This window comes from Apodemus sylvaticus, chromosome 5, assembly GCF_947179515.1.
Source record: "Apodemus sylvaticus chromosome 5, mApoSyl1.1, whole genome shotgun sequence".
NCBI classification, from domain to species: domain Eukaryota; kingdom Metazoa; phylum Chordata; class Mammalia; order Rodentia; family Muridae; genus Apodemus; species Apodemus sylvaticus.
The window spans coordinates 6,613,981-6,631,325 of NC_067476.1; positions in this window are offsets into that span (position 1 = coordinate 6,613,981).

The following is a 17,345-nucleotide window of genomic DNA, read 5'->3' on the forward strand; positions in this document are numbered from 1 at the left end:
TCTACCTGCAGCCCAGCCAAGCCTGCTGGCCTCAGCAGTTCTCACTGTTTCTTAAAACCCAAGGGTATTGGTGAGGATTTGGCCTGGCATGGTTCATGGCCCGGATCTCAGCGAGAGATGCCCTATGCTGACCAGGCATATATTCAGTGACCACCTTGGGCCTTCCTATGAGCAGGTGCTAGTGTGGTAGACAACAGAACAGAAGGTGTTTATCATGGCTCAAGGCCCAGAGGCGCCAGCAAAGCATCCTCTATTAATGAACAACAAAGAGCCTCCCTGTTTCCCACAGGTTCTGCAGGTTGTCCAAAAAAAGAACTGTGGCCTAGTAGGCTCTCCCAGCCCTAGGACACCCCTCTGAGCTGCCTTTCCTCACCCTGAGTCACACTCTGTCTCTAAATGTGGCGATGACCCCCACCTGCACCAGATGCAGGGCCAGGCCATGATGGTAGGAACCACAGAGGGCAGACCAGAGGAACCACAGAGGGCCAACCAAACCAGAGGATTCAGTAGGTGAAGGCATCCAGTGACTGATGTGACAGCCTGCGTTTGAGCCTGGGGACCCTCATGGTAGAAGTGACCTTGAAAAGTTGTCAGGGCGCAACATGCCTTGGTTTTTTTTTTTTTAAAGCTAAGAGACCTGCTCTGGTTCCCATGGAACCCGCTGCCCCCTCCTCTCACTGTTTGCAATGAACATGCGAGCCCAGGAGGTGGATGTAACTGCCCTGGTGCCAAACCAAAGCTGCCAATTCATTCTCCCAGCTACAGGCAACACAACAACCTGCAAATTATCCTAGATCACAAAAGTGTTTCTCCCAGCCTCAGGTCCAGCTCCCACCTCCAGGAAGCTGCTCCAGATCCCGGCCCATGCTCACTCATACGGACAATGTGCAGGGTAACCTGCCCTTACTTTCTGTGATCATATTCCCATCTGCAGTCAACAAGCTTGTCCTAAAACTTCACAGGAGAAAAGCCTGACTCAGTAATGCTAGCTTGTGGCATGTGGTACCACAGGCCTTTAATCCTGCACTGGGAAGGCAGAGGCAGGCAGATATCTGAGTTCAAGTTGTGATGGTCTACATAGCACCCTCCAGAACAACCAGGGCTATCTATGCACAGTGTGTACACCCAGGTGTTTCCGGATCTCGGGGCCAGTGAATCTCCAGGCCACAGGGGCAGAGAGTTAGAGGCATAAGTGCAGGAACGTGTCATTCAACTTTTAAAATATTTTCCCCAACACATATACCTAAAATAAATAAATAAATCTTAAAAAAAAAAAAACCCATCTGAATGGGGCTGGCTTACAGTGCAGAAGGTTAGTCCATTATCATCATGGCAAGAAGCATGGCAGCACACAGGAAGACATGGTCCTGGAGAAGGAGCTGAGAGTTCTACATCCAGATCCCCTGGAAGCAGGAAGGAAAGGCTATGGCCTGTGACGTGGAAACTTAAGGGGTCTTTGGAAAGTCGCTTGGATGGTGTTTTGCTGGGGCAACACGTGAAAGAGTGTCTCTCTGAAGCAGTCGTAAGAGTGAGGATGTTCTGCTAAAGCAAGCCCATGAAAGGACACGGGATGAAGGATTCTTTGCTAACAACATGCGTGTATTGGTCTGCCGTACACTGTGTAGTTGAGCTGCATTTGTTGGGACTCCATAGAGAGAAATGCACCAAAAAACTTCTGGTGGTGTGCTGCGGTTTCTTACCACTTTGGTGGAGTGGTGCTGAGGCAGGGCACACAGAGACATGCGGTATTTGGAGGGTATAAATAGGACTGCATGGAGTGATGGAGACAGCTGGGCTTGCTGGTGTGTGGCCTGTGCCCTGACCCTGCATGCCCTTGGGGGCTGAGGGTGAGTTACATAGACTCTGGGAGCAGGTGAGAAACACCACAGCCAGCGCTGAGCAATGCTGTAAGCTCCTTCAATACCCTCCACTCGCGCCCCCATTGGTCCTGAGAAAGCATTGCTTCTAAACAGCAGTTTCTGATTGGCTGGCATCTAAACACCAGTTTCTGATTGGCTGGCATCTAAACAGCAGTTTCTGATTGGCTGGCATCATTTGCACCAGCAATCCTTGGCCTCTCAGGCAGCTAGCTGTGCATGCTGATCTTCGCTTCCCTGAGAGAGATGCAAATGAGAACTTCTGGTGTTTCTGTTGGTCCCTCCTGCTGACTGGAGCCCAGGCTGAGGCCTGGCTGTCTGCTAGGCACTGTCACCACTGTTGCTAACCTGACTCTACTGAACTGGACTGTTGGTGTATCTGTGAAGTGTTTGCGTGGGGATCGAGCTGCCGCTGCCTGCTAACCTGTAAACTGAACTGCTGATTTCCAGATAATACAGATGGGCGTTGCTCCAAAGAACCTTTCTAAACAGGTCAACTTTCCCCATATCCTTTCTTTTCCACTGCCTCTGGCGGGTGGTGGGCCATAAGGAAGGCTAAAGCATTTAAGAGTCATCATAAAAATAGAATTTGAGCTGGGCCGTGGTGGTGCAGGCCTTTAATCCCAGCACTTGGGAGGCAGAGGCAGGTGGATTTCTGAGTTCCAGGCCAGCCGGGTCAGGTCTGCAGAGTGAGTTCCAGGACAGCCAGGGCTATACAAGGAAACCCTGTCTCAACCCCCTCCCCCCCCCCAAAAAAAAAGAATTTGAAAAAATTAAAGTTCTATAGCCTAGCCCTATCTTGAACTTTTATAACCTCAAAGCCCACTCCTGAGTGACACACTTCCTCCAAGAAGGCCACGCCTCCTAATCCTTAAGTAGTGCCACTCCCTGATGATCATGTGTTAAAATCTATAAGGCTGCAGGAGCCATTTTTAAAAAAGATTTATTTATTTATTATATGTAAGTATACCGTAGCTGTCTTCAGACACACCAGAAGAGGGCATTGGATCTCATTACAGATGGTTGTGAGCCACCATGTGGTTGCTGGGATTTGAACTCAGGACCTTTGGAGGAGCAGTCAGTGTGCAGGAGCCATTCTTATTCAAACTATCACATCTAATTTCCTGGCGTCCACAGGATTGTAGCCATATCGTAATGCAAAGAGCCACATTCAATCCAATTTTAAAAGGCACTTGGTCTCAAGGCTGCTTCAAAGTCAAAGTCTCTTCTGAGACTCAAGGGTATCTCTTAATGTAAAATCAAAATAAAAAACATCACATTGCCAGCATACTCTGCCACAGAGTCTACATTACCATTTCAAAAAGGAGGAAAGGGAGCACAGTGAGGAAGTACTGGACCAAAGCAAGACCAAAACCCAACAATGCAGACTCCAAACTCTGCATCTCCATGTCTGATGTCAAAGTACGTCAGATCTCTAACTCCTGTCATTATGTTGACTGCAGCGCGTTTCTTCCTCTTGACTTGGTTCCGCACACAGTTTGTAGCTCTCCTTGGCAGGCTTCCCACTAGTCTTGTACGTCCAACATCTTGGAATCTCCAACACAATCCAGGCTTCACTGTCACAGCTCCATGCCATGGCCTCTCTGGGCCTCCGCGCAGGGACACCCCTGACACATACCTGGTCTCAGCTGCGTTTCTTAGTCATGGAGGGAGATTCCACAACTTTCTTGTGTTATTGACTCTAAAGTCAGAACCATGAGGTTGAAGCTGCCAAGTCCTTCTGTTTCCTGAGCCCTCGTTCAGTCTGCATCAGCTTTCTGTTTTCAAGGGTTTCCCCATTGCTTGAGCAGTCCTTTAAGTCCTTTTCACAAATTGGAAGCTTAGCTGGATGGGTCCTGCCCTGAGGTCACTGCTGCCTTTATTCCATTTAGCAGCAGACTTTTCTTTAAGTGTTTTATCTTCTTGATAAAACACTTGATAAAGCCTTCCTGTCTTCCTGTTCTCCCCACACAGGACATTTTGTATTTCTCTTTGTCTAGATTGCTCCTTTTCATTGTAGATCTGCATAAGTGATTTCTAATAGTCACACCACCCGGACAGTACTAGGCTGTCTTGAAATCTCCCCTGACAACATCATTAATTCAGAACTCTTCAGTTTAGTTTCAGCCACAGTTTTAGGACAAGGGCAAAAAGCAGCCATACTCTTTGCCAAAATATCACAAGAACTGTTTCTCGGCCATTAAATAACATTCTCCTCTTGAGCCAGGCCATCATAGTATGTAATATGGCCCATTCAGCTCTACTTAAAAGTACTCAGTTGCTTCCCTAATCCAAAGCTTCAGAGTTCACATTCTGCCAACAAGCAGCATGGTCAGACCTGTCATAGCAATACCCTGTTCCCTGGTGTCAGCGTCTGTCTTAGTCACTGATCTATTGCTGAGAAGAGACACCATGACTGCAGCATTTTTCCCCCACTGTGTATTCCTGGCTGTCCTGGAACACATTCTGTAGATCAGGTTGGCTTTGAATTAACAGATCTACCTGGCTCAGCCTCCCATGTGCTAGGACTAAAGGTGTGTGCCCGCCTCTATCCCTTGGCTACACCAAAACTATAAAGAAAAGCATTTAATTGGGGGCTTGCTTACAGCTTCAGAAGTTTAGTCCATTATTATCATGGTGGGGACATGGAAACATGGAGGTGGACACTGCTGGAGTAGCTGAGAGTTGTGTGTCCGGATATGAAGACAACAGAAAGAGAAAGAAACCACTGGGCCTGTCTTGGGCTTTTGAAACTTCAAGTCCTACAATCAGTGACACACTTCTTCCTACAAGGCCACACTTCCTAATATTTTCAAATAGTTCCACTTCTTATGGTTAAGTGTCAAACCCTGGAACAAATGGTTAAGATGCTTCATTAACATATCAAAGTGAATCTGGCCACCAAGTTCTACCAGCATCCCTCAGTCTCTCTGCTTGTTGCTGGATCCTCCTATCAGGCATACCCCACCCACTTGGCCTGGCTCAGACTGGGCATGTCCTGTAAAAGTATCTTCTCCTGTGTCTCTGAGACTCACTGCCTCAGTCTGCTGACTTTGGCCTGGTCTTAGAAGCTTCCAGCCTCCATACAATCTAATGTAGGCCTAGAATGTTTTCAGCCTCTGAGACTTGCTGCTGAATAAGCTCACTTTTTCTTGTTCTCTGTGAACTCTAGCTGGCTGGTTCAACTCAGCTGCTCTGGTTCAAACTCCTCTTCAAGCTGACCGATTCAATCTGGCTTCTCACGCATGGTCTCTGACATTTTGCTATGCTTGGCTTCAAACTAACTCTGGCAATCTGTTCTAATCTTCTGGCATCTTCTCATTCTCTGGCTTGTTCTCTCTTCACCTGAGTCTGTAAAACCCTCCCAGTAAAACTGCTTCCTCCTCTCTCACTGCCCCCTAAGTAGTTTCCCTTTCCTCTCTCTTCTCACGAGAATTGGGCGTATCCTAGTCTGTCAAATCTTTCTTTGGTTCGTCACTCAATTACACATCACTTTAAAAGTTGTTTTTAAAAAAGATTCATTTATTTGTTTTATATATGTACGTGCACTGTAGCTGTCTTCAGACACACCAGAAGAGGGCATCAGACTCTATTACAGATGGTTGTGAGCCACCCTGTGGTTGCTGGAAATTGAACTCAGGACCTCTGGAAGAGCAGTCAGTGCTCTTAACCACGGAACCATCTCTCAGCTCCTTAAAATTTTTTTAAAAGACATATATATGTATTTTATGTATATGAGTACACTGTAGCTGTCTTCAGACACACCAGGAGAGGGCATTGGATCCCATTTCAGATGGTTGTGGGAACTGAACTCTGGAACTCTGGGAGAACAGTCAGTGCTTTTAACTGATGAGTAGGCATCACTTTTAAATCTCAGTGCTTCCTTCTACAGACTAATTTTATCTTCATTGTTCGGGATTAAAGGTGAGTAATAAAGGCATGTCTGTATTCTAGCTAGAGGAATTAGAGATGTGTGCTAAAGACTGAGCCACATCACAACTAGAAACAGGTTGGGTTTTTGTTTTGTTTTGTTTTCAGTAAATGGCACAACCTCGGGGTTCACAGTACAATCAAAGTCCACTCTGGACTCTCAGATGTTCCTGCTTCCCTTTCATCTATAGTAAACCTCCTCTTCCTCCATACTTATGAGTGGTCCATTTTCTTTCTTTTTTTCATTTATCTACGAGCCTGTGGGGGACATTTCATTCAAACCAACACATCCAGCAAGATGGTTCAGTGGGTAAAGGTGGTTGTCTCTGAGCTCGATGACCTGAGCTGGGTCCCTGGCCCCAGCATGCTGTGAAGAAATAACTGACTCTCACAGGTTGTCTGTCATCTGACTCCACATGAATGCAGGTCACAGCATATGCACCCCCCCCCAAATAAATATAATATTTATTTATTTACAGACAGGGGTTCTCTGTGTAGTCCCAGCTGTCCTGGAACCCCCTCTATAGGCCAGGCTGACCTCAAACTCAGAGATCTACCTGCCTCTGCCCCCCAAGTGTTGGGATCCAAGGTGTGTGGTATATTTTTACTGCCTGCTGTAAAAAGCATATATATATATATATATATATATATATTTGTTTTTAAATGTTTTAAATTTTATTTTATGTATATGAGTATTTTGTTTCTATGCACACTAGAAGAGGGAATCAGATTCTATTTAGATGCTTATGAGCTGCTATGTGGCTGCTAGGAATTGAACTCAGGCCCTCTGGAAGAGCAAGCACTGAGCCATCTTAATCACTAAGCAACCACTCTTAATTACTGAGCCATCTCTCCAGCCAGTAAATAACATAGATTTGTTTAAGCTGGGCAGTGGTGGCACACGCCTTTAATCCCAGCACTTGGGAGGCAGAGGCAGGCAGATCTCTGAGTTCAAGGCCAGCCTGGTTTACAGAGTGAGTTCCAGGACAGCCAGGGCTACAAAGAGAAACCCTGTTTCAAAAAAACAAGAAAGTGTGAAAGGAATTTAAGACATCAGTGCAAGCTAGACTTGTGGGCTTATAGATTGGTTCCGTTAGTTGAGAAGCTACAAGACAGCCAGTTCAAGTTAGACTCTGTTCACTTAAGTGCAAAGCTTTCACTCATAAAATCAATAACAATGCACACTGTCCATCTGTCTGTCCTCTGAAGACACCTCTGTCAGCACCCCAAATCTCCCAGGGTCAGCTCACTTTTACTACTCTTTGATTCTGTTGTCCTTATGGTAACCAAACCCACGTATACGGTGTTTGTTTGTTTCTTTGTTTTCTGACATGGGGTTTCTTTGTATAGCCCTGGCCATCCTGGACCAGGCTGGCCCGGAACTCGGAGATTCTTCTGCTGTTCAGTCCCACATTATTGACCGTATGCCCATCCAGTTACCCTCACTGCAGCTATTGGGCCCAGTATGGCTGCGGCTCACATTGAAATTCTTGACCTATGAGGAGAGACTACAGTGTTCCTCACTGATGCTGGGGATCCCCTAAAAAATGACTTCTCACAGTCATGCCGAGAGCGGTGTTCTCCGGACCACGCCACATAGACGAGGATAATGTGGCGCAGCATTCCAGTCTCTCCGAGGAGCGGCTTTCCTCTGTGGCACTCGCCTTGTGGCCCATGTTTTAGTAAACTGAGCTTCTCCAACTACTCTATAAAACGGAATCTAGCATGACTAACTGACGAATCCAATTGCAGAGGAATCCAGTTTGATTCCTCTGCAATTATGCCTCATGTTTAATGGTGCATTGGATGCACGGGTAGGCATCATTCAGTCGAGAGAGCTGTTTCAGCCTCTTCCAGCACTTACCCCCATATTTGTGGGAGTCTGAGTTTCCCAGAGCTCAGATGCCATTGCTGCTCTTGATATGGAGGAAATTCCATCATTCTCCACAAGGAGGCGGGCTTGCACCACTCTGGAAAAGCCAAACTGGTCCTGGGTCCTTAGCAAAGGGGCTCAGGCCTTGGGCAGGGCTGCTATTGTTAACTCGCACTTTCTTTGGCCTGGACAAGTTGCCCATCCAGACTGGGCTTCAGTTCTTTTTTCCCCAAAGGCTTGATCAGAGAAGTATATAATGCGGACCTCAGGCTTGGCTCTGGGGCAGACTTGGAGGCCCAGCCATGGCTGTCCTGTTGCTTTCCAGATGTAGAAACTAAGCCTCGGAGTGCTCACAGGGTGGGGAGGTGTCACTGGCCACTTTTGGAGTGTTTTGATCCTGTTTAGCACCTTGGCGACATGCACAAACTGAACTGGGGTCTACGGCCCCAGAGGATTCTGGGATGCTAGAGAATTCCCTGGGCTTGGGTCTCCGTGTGTTTGGGTGGCTGTGGTGGACCAGTCACCTCTCATTGCATATGTGTCATGCAATTCCCACGTGTGATGATTAATGTCGACTGTCAAGTTGATAGGCTCCAGTGTCACTTATGAGACAAACATCCAGGCATGTCCTCAAGGAATTTTCTGGATTGTGCTTATTCAGGTAGGAAGACCCACCCTGAAACTGGTCGGTACTGTCTCAGGGGCTGGGGCTCTAGCCTGAATAAGGAGAAAGTGGGCTGAGCTCCAGCGTTCGGCTTGCTGCTTCCTCAGCACGGGTGCCGGGTGCCAAGTGGCTAGTCACCTCAGCCCCTGTAGCCACACCTTCCCGACTCTGATGACGGCCAGCCCTGCCTCCTCCCTCCCCCCCAACCATTCCTTCTTTACATTGCTTTTGTCAGGTGTTTTGTTATATAGCAACCAGGAAAATAACAAATGCCCCGTGGGTTTTTCATATCACCCAGGAGACAGATGGAAATGTGAACCAAGGAGCCTACCTAGTCCAGTCACCAGACTCTCTGAGGGACACAGTTTGTATTTCTGTAAACCTGATCATATGGGTTTTTTGTTTGTTTTAAAGATTTATTTGTCATTCTATGTAAGTACACTGTAGCTGTCTTTTTTCCCCTCCTTTTTTTGGTTTTTTGAGGCAGGGTTTCTCTGTGTAGTCCTGGCTGTCCTGGAACTCACGCTGTAGATTATCCAGGCTGGCCTTGAACTCAAATCCACCTGCCTCCCAAGTGCTAGGATTAAAGGCGTGCACCACCCCCGCCCGGCTTGCAGCTGTCTTTAGATACACCAGAAGAGAGTGTGGGATCTCATTACAGATGGCTTTGTTGCTGTTGTTGTTTTTGTGAATGGCCCTGGAAAGATACAACCAACCAGTTAGTGGCTTTGAAGGTTTAGCTGAGTCCCTGCAGGGGGCAAAGAGCTGGGCTAGAGGTTTCTGGTGTATATGACTGGCTCAGGTGGACACCTCTGGCTATACCAGTGTCTTGCCAATAGGCTACTGCTCAGACTGTGTGTGGCTTTTTGTCATGTCTCAGTGAGGCAGTGTCAGTTTTAAAGTTGCTGCTGTCTGCTGGAGCCAGACATCGGGCAGATTAGCTTTTTATTTCTCACGGCAGAGGATGACTGAGACCGAGCTCTCTCTCTCTCTCTCTCTCTCTGGGAGATGCCCCTGTGAGTGACTAAGGCTGTCTCTCTCTGGGGGATGCCCTTGTGCTTCCAGTTTAGCCTGCCCTGGATGCTTTTCTGCTTCTATGGGGAGGTGAATGACCATCCAGTGGGGTGAGCCTCCTCTTGGGGCCTCTATTAATAAAACAACACTGACCCCCGGACCCCCGGACGTGCAGGCGAAGGAGGGGACACAGAATTCCCAGGGTCGGCGTTGGTCCAGAGACCTTTCGTGCCTGACCCAGCCGCCTCTAGAGTGCCTCCATCCTGCCTTTGGCCCCTTGGCTGAAGGACCGGAAGTTCTGCATGGTCCTAGCTGGGCCTGCTCTTCCTCCAGTATATAAATAACTTACTACCAGCTCCCTGGGAGAGTCCTAAGGGCCTGGAGGAGGGAGGGGCTGAGCCCCAGGCCCTTGAGACCAGGCATAACTCAGATAAAGTCATCTGCTTTCCAGGTTGTTCTAGAACCTTCTTGGGCTACCCTGGTGTCCTGTGCTGTTTGCAGAACCCAGAGGCATTTGCTCTGTTTCTCTCTCATTCAGTTGTTTTCATGGGGTGGGAGGCTATTGACTGGAGTTAGACAAGGAGACAACTTTCTGAGAAAGCCTCTGGAGGCCTAGCTGTGCAGGGGAGGCAGAAGGCTGAGATCCCGGGCAGGGACCAAATTTCTCTCGTCCATCTAGAGCGGTGTTCTTAACCTTTTAATGCTGGGACTCCTTACAACAATTCCTCATGTTGTGATGACCCCAACCATAAAATTATTTTCAGGCTGGAGATATGGCTCAGTGGTTAAGAGCACTGACTGCTCTTCCAGAGGTCCTGAGTTCAATTCCCAGCAACCACATGGTGGCTCACAACCATCTGTAATGGGGTCTGGTGCCCATTTCTAAAGAGAACAATGGTGGTATACTCATGTGCTTCCTTGTGTCTTGTGTATCTCCTGTAAGGGCACTTGTCATTAGATTTAAGGCCTTCAATCCACTGATCTCTTTTGATGATCCTGTCCCCATTCACATTTGCAAAGTATCTTTTCCCAAACATAGGTTTCAAGGGCTATGTCTTTGAAGGGGCAACATCTAGTCCTCTACTCCGCACCTCCATTTTCACATCTGTGTTCTCTGTAACGTGGGGTGAGTCAGCGATGTGGCGACAATTCTACTGTCCTTCCTAGAGGGCTGGCCTTCCAGGTGAGGCAGCTTCTTCCCACGCGTCAGACTCCAGTGTTAGTTCTCCTCTGTGACCAGACCTGTGTGGGAAATGCAGGAGATACTTGCCTTTTCCAGTCTCGGGGAAGTCTCGAAGGGTGCCTCTGTGACTGTACATGACTCCAGGGGCTCCTGGGCCCAGTGACCTGGGCTCATTCCGTGTCTCACAAGCAAGTTGCCCACTGACCCAAGCGGAGCTTTGAGGTGCCTAGCTTGGTAGGCCCCCAGCCCTGTACAGCCATGCTGGGCTCCACCCTTCCTTCCCTGCTAGAACGCTTGACTTTTCCCACCTCAGGGTCTCTATACATGCAGTTCTCTACCCTTTCAGGGTGTTTCCTGGGCTGGCCTCTCAGCCATCCCATGGCTAGCTAGTTCCCTGTCCACTATGCCTCCAGTTGGCACTGCAGGGGTCTTTTGGCAAACGTAGGATCCAAGGACCATCAGGGCCATAACTGGAGCGTGGGTGGCAGCAGTTGGGAATCAAGGTACCAGATGGAGACCTGGCCAGGCTTGCACAGGTGCTGCCCTGAACTTCCGGGATGTCCCACAAGCTGCTGGTGTTGGGATGGAAGGTGCAGAGGACGAAGCACTATTTCCTGGCTAAGGTATAGGCCCACTGTTTATTGGCTTCTAGGGAGGTTGAAATGGTCTAATTTCCTCAGCCAGAAGCCATGCCTCAGGCAGGGGATGAATATGACAACTTTCTCTCCCAGCTCTCCATGCAACTGAGCATCAGGGGACTCCTTTTTAACAGATGACATCTTAAAGAGGCAAAGCCATTACTCTAGGATCCACTAGAAGAGCCTGGATTCGGCCTCCTCTGCGGTATGGAGAGCCCACACTGGGTTAGAAGGCAGAAGCTGCTCAACAAACACTGTTTTCCTAGGTTCAGATCCTAGGTCACACAGCTGTGGCCTTGGGGTCCAGCCCGGCTTCAGGATGACTCAAACCCTCCTCGAGGTGGCAGTTTTGCAGATGTGCAGAATCCAAATGTTTCCAGGGTTGTGAAGGTTCGCACCAACGTTCCAGAAAGGAGTCCCTGAGGCTCTGAGAGACCACTGTGTGGAGACCCCGGGGCGTTGGAGACGGCCAGACAATGGAGTATCCGCTGAGGAAAGTGCAGGCATATAGTAGAGGTGACCGGGGAGAGGTGGTAGAGTTGGAGGCGTGGGGTTAATCAAGGCTGTTGGAGTCCAGGTGAGGCCACCACCAGTCTCAGATTCTGGACTTGGAGCACAGGACCTGGCACTTGCTGCCCCTCTGAGTTTTGCTCTATCTTTGATCTTATTATTTTTTTTTATTGTTTTTGATTCTTCCCCTTGGAATTAGAATATTCACTTCATGCCTTGAAAACAAAAACAAAAACAAAAAGAATAAAATACGAATTTGTTTTTCAAAATTTTAATTTAGGTCCTCTTGCAGAGGACCAGGTTGGATTCCTAGTACCCACATGGTGGCTCACAACTATCTGTTCCAACTATCTGATGCTCTTCTGACCTCCACAGGCACCAGGCATGTTCACAGCATATATACATACATGAAGGTAAAATATCCATAGCTGTAAGGTAGCAATATGTTGGGATACGGAGTTTTTTTAGTGGTTAGAGCACTGGCTGATCTTGCAGAGGACCTGGGCCCAATTCCCAGAACTGACATGGGGGCTCACAACCACCTGTAACTCCACTGTTTGCTGTAACTCCAGTTCCAGAAAATATGATGCTTTCTCTATCCTCCATGGGAACCAGACATGTATGAGGTGCACAGACATGCATGCATACAAAATATTCATACATATTACAAAATTAAACAATTATTTTATTTTTTATTTGAGTTCTTAGAGTTTCTCAAGTCTCAGAAGAAACTTCACTTGAGCATGTTGGCACCCTCAAAGACTGTAGGGATTTCTGAAGTTGGACTGAAGATGTTTTGGATGGGAAACCAAGGTTGAACTGTTAGTGTTTAAGAGTGATACATTTGGGTGTGAACTTGACAAGGGATAGACTTGTGCTGGTTAATTTTCATTGTCAAACTAATAGAATCTAGAATCCCCTAGGAGACATACCTCTGGAGGCGTCTGTGAGGGTATTTCTAGAGAGGAATGTGGTTAGCACCATCCCGTGGGCTAGAGTCCCAGACTGAATAAAATGGGAGAGAAAAACAACCAACCAACCACACTGTGTGTTAGCATGCACTTCCTGTGCTTCCTGATCTGCTGAGATGTGAACGAGCAGCCTCCTGACCCGCGGCCTCACCACAGGGATGCCCTGTGTGCTCTGACTCAGTAGCCTGAATATACCTTCCTTAAATTGCTTCTTGTCAAGTGCTTGGTAAGAGCAGCAAAGACTCCAGCCCTCTCCCTCCTCCTTTAGACCCACAGACATCCCACTCAATAACATTCCTTCCATCTTGCTGATTTTATAGACTGAGCAGAGGCACTGCCAGCTGGGCCGGTGTAAAGAGGTAGCTGCCTCTTTAACATGTTTTTCCTGTGTTACCCAGGCTGGTCTCTAACTCTCCATCCTCCTGCCTGAGCGCTGTGACTATAGGCTCCCCACCCCAGCCTTGTCCTCTCATTGTTTTACAGTTTACACTCTGAGACATTAACTGTTTGAAACACACAGCGTTGGCCAGGCCTGGGGCCAGCCTTCCCTCTAACAGGAGAGCCTCCTCCTGTCTGTATTTGTTGGAATTCTGGGTATGTCAATAAAATCTCTTTGAGTTGTCTCTTGTGAAAACCTTTTGTTTTCTTTCCCCCCTCCCCCTGTTTGCCTGTCCTTTGTTGGCTTGGCTTCTTGATTTATATTTTTTTCATTTGTCATGTCAATATTTTTATGTGTGTATCTGTGTGTGCATGTTTGTGAGTGTGTATGTGCGTGCATGGGAAGGCCTGGGAGTCAGTCTCAGGCGCCATTCTTCAGGGTGTCTCATTTGGGCCTGGGCCTCACCCACTGGACCAGGCTTACTGGCCGCCAAGCTCCGAGGGCTCTTCTTCCCCCAGCACCCTCGTACAGGGATACCGCGTGTGCGTCCCGCCCGGTTCTTTATGTGGGTGCTGTGGATCAATCCCGGGGTCTCGTCTCAGCCTCACAAAGCCTGCGCTTTTACAATGGAGCTATCTTTCCAGTCTGGGGCAACTTTCATTAAATGTTCTATTTTACATTTTAAAGATGTATTGTTATTTTTTAAATTCTGTGTTCGTAGGTACATGTGCATGCAGGGACCAGAAAAGAGTGTCGAGTCCCCCAGAATAGGAGCTGCGGGTGGCTGTCAGCTACCTGACGTGGGCAATAGAAACCAAACTTGACTCCTCTGGAAGAGGAGTACTTAGTCTTAACTGTCTCTCCAGCAGCCCGATAGTAAAATAAAAAAGGATTTATTGTATTTTATGTGTTTGAGCATTTTGCCTGTATGTCTGTATGTGAACCAAGTGTGTTCCGGTACCTAGAGAACCAGTGAATCTCCTGATCTGAAGTTACAAATAGTTGTGAGCCACTGTGTGGGTGCTGGGAATTGAACCAGGTCCTCTGCAAGAACAACAAGTTCTTGCAACTACCATCCCAGCCCTACATGTGAGGCTTGTTTTTTAAAGATTTATTTTCAATGATGCGTATGCTGTCCTTGAACTCAGGTGCCTGTGAAGTCCATTTAGATCCCCTAGAGTTAGAGGCAGCAGGGGACTGCCTCATGCGGATAGTTTGGATCCTCTGGGGATTGGACTTGAATCCTCAACAAGAACAGTCTCACTTTTTTTTTCTTTTCATTTTTTGCAGATAAAGTGTCACTGTCTTGAAACTCACTCTGTAGACCAGGCTGGCCCAGAAACTCAGTTGCCTTTGCCTTTGCCTTTGCAGTGCTGGGTTAAAGATGTGTTCTCTCGTGACCTGCATGAGCCGTGTTCACTCCTAACCACTCAACCATCTTTCTAGCTCCGCGCGTCAATCTTCAGGGTACACAGTCTAAGCCTTCTTTCTTGCCTGGTGGTTGTGTTTTGTGCAGCCTTGGTCAGAGGCAGAGACCTGGGCAAGGCACATCTGTTGCGCAGCCATGAGTGTAGCTGCCCTTTGAGACCGCTCTGTGCTTTGAGGCTTCTGCTGGGACTAGTGAACTCTTCCTGGAACTGAGTCCTGTGGTGGGTGGCTCAGGGTCACCCTTTTGTCTCCTGTGGACCCAAACAGGACATTCTGTTGCAGAATCAGAAACTGTGTTTGTTTGTTGGAAAATCAACAAGATATGACAGTGTGTGTGTGCGTGTGAGGAAGTGGGGCAAAAGTCACCCAATTAGTAGGCTCATTGTAGCCTTTGACCATTCCCAAGAATCTATTTCCTCTTGTGTCTGGTGATTGGCCAAGTGCCTTTGCTGAGTTCTCGGCCCAGGGGCATGATGCAGCCCACCAGGAGGGGCCACAGTAAGTGTGAGGAGTTGACTTAGGCAACTGTGCTTAGGCACAGATTTCTAAGGGAATAGGACTCTAGGTCACCTTTGTAGATTTTTGTTTTAGTCCTGGTCCCGAGGCTGCTCTCAAAGCCCTGAAGCCCAAGTGATTTTTCTACCTCAGCATTTCAGGGGGAATAGCAAGACAGACTGGAACTGACCACTCAAGATCACCCTGTCAGAGCCTCTCCTGCCTGGAGAGCCTCACAGGCAAACAAAGGTGTTCTAGGGCTGTTATCAGATCTCTGGAGACTGAGTCCTAAAAACAGTGTCCCTCCTGTGGACACAGCTTCCCACGGAGGATTCATGGTCCTGGTCTTTTTTGCCCTGTGAGACAGGACATCGCTCCTGGGACGTGGTCCTTCTTTCCTCCGTTATATTGGCTACCGAGAACTCAGTCCCTGGAACACATTAGGTGTTTAGTCAGTGATAACAAGGATATGGTAGAAAAGGGCCTCGTTTGTGTGCTGTGACAACATTGTTGTCACAGTGTCCTGGGGGTGGGGGTGTATACGGAGCAGATGCTCTAACAAGGGAGTCAGAACTGTGTGCAAGTTTGGGAGCTGGTCTGGGCCCCTGCAAGGTACTGTGCTCCAGCTGTCTGTCTGAGAACTGTCCAGACCATTGGCCTCCTCTGCACCCTAGAGGCAGTTCACCTGTTTTGGTGACAAGGCTTGTTCCTGGGGAACCAATCCAGTCCTTAGAAACAGACAGGCTGGCCCTGGATCTGTCCTTCTGTAGCTGAGCAGCCACCTCTGGAAGCTCAGGATTCCCCTCCCTAACATGGGCCAAGGGAGCACAGTGTACCCCCTCTCCCATAAGACAGGGAGCACTGTTAGATTCTGTGGTCACTCATAGCTCCCCTCCCCCGATGCAGAGTATTTGCTATGGGAGCATGGCCTGTCCCTTCTGTGTGTCACAGTCACCTCTCTCTTGTTCCCTTGTCCTCTTGTTCCTTCCGGGACTCAGACAGGAGTCATTAGAAACTCTTAAACCCAGCCTAGGCCTCGGGCTGGAAAGGGGCAGGTCTTAGGGTTTGCTGCTGGTACAGGCTGACCAGCTGGCATCACTGCCTCTGTGCCACCTCCCCTTTACAGCAGAGCCAGTAGACAGTCTGCTCTAGGCCACGGCCCAGGGACTTTCCACGATGAACGAACCCAGCAGAGGCCCCTGGCTCTTCTGCCCACAGCCCCATCTCCAGTTACCCCAGCTGGAGGGTTATTTTAGGACTGAGCCCTAAAACCTCTGGAGGCCATAGATTCCCCCCTCCTGGATGGGTAGTGGGGGGATTATGACACAAGGGATGGATGTCCCCAGGCCTCCTAGATGGAAAACAGGTGACATAAAGACCTATCCTTAGAGCCGAGAATGCTGTCACCCAGCCTGCCCAGACTTTGGGTGAGGAGAAACTGTGGGTCCCCCAGGGTGCTGCAGAGCTCCTGGGGTACTCTGACCCAGCCTCCCAGCTTTCAGGCTCAGAGAGTGTTGTTTTCTCCCCATTCCTCCCTACTTGGGCTCCAATCAATCAATAGAGGAAATCTTTCGAGAGGCACCTCTCTGAGCCCCGCAGGCTCCTACAAGATTGATTAACACAAACATCAATTTCTTGGGCCGCACGCCTCTGAAAACATGGTGCTTTTTCAGATTGAATTGCTACTGTGCGCCCGGTGTAAATAAAGGAGAGGGAATAACATGGAAGATTTGTGACTCGGCTGTGGCTGCCTTCTCGGCTGGTGCTGTTAGACCGGTGGCAGGGAGAGGGAGTGCTTAGGAAGGGAGGGAAGTCTCTCCATCTCTCACGCCCCCACCAAGACCGACAGACAGACAGACAGACAGACAGGCGGAGGAGAGCCAGGGGCTGTGCAGCACAGCTGACCTGAAGTAGGCTCTCTGGAAGAGGTGTGCTAATTGGCTCTTTATTCTCTCTGGCTGTATGGAGGGTGTCAGCAGAAGGGCAGGTGTCACCACTGGTGCTGCAGCAGCTGTGGGGCAGCTTGGCTTCTGGGCCTGAGGCTGTGTGAGGCTCCTTTCGCCTTGTCTCTCTCTCTCTCCCTCTCCAGCACAAAGCAAGGCGTGATCAAGCAGGTTCAGACCAGGCACCTCATGGGCCCAGGGCACAGGAGAAAGCGAGCAGGAGAGTATGGTGTCAAGGTAGAGGCACAGGGACTGATCATGGTCCTGAGGACAGAGTCAGGCTTTCTCTGAGGTCACACCCTCCCCTGCTTGGCTTTGTGGCTCTAAGAGGTGTCCCTGCATCTTCTCCCTGTCTCCTTATCCCGAGGCCCAGATGCCTTCATACCCCTAAACTTACCTGCTCCATAGGGACCCTCATAAAAATTTTCCTGTTATTGTAT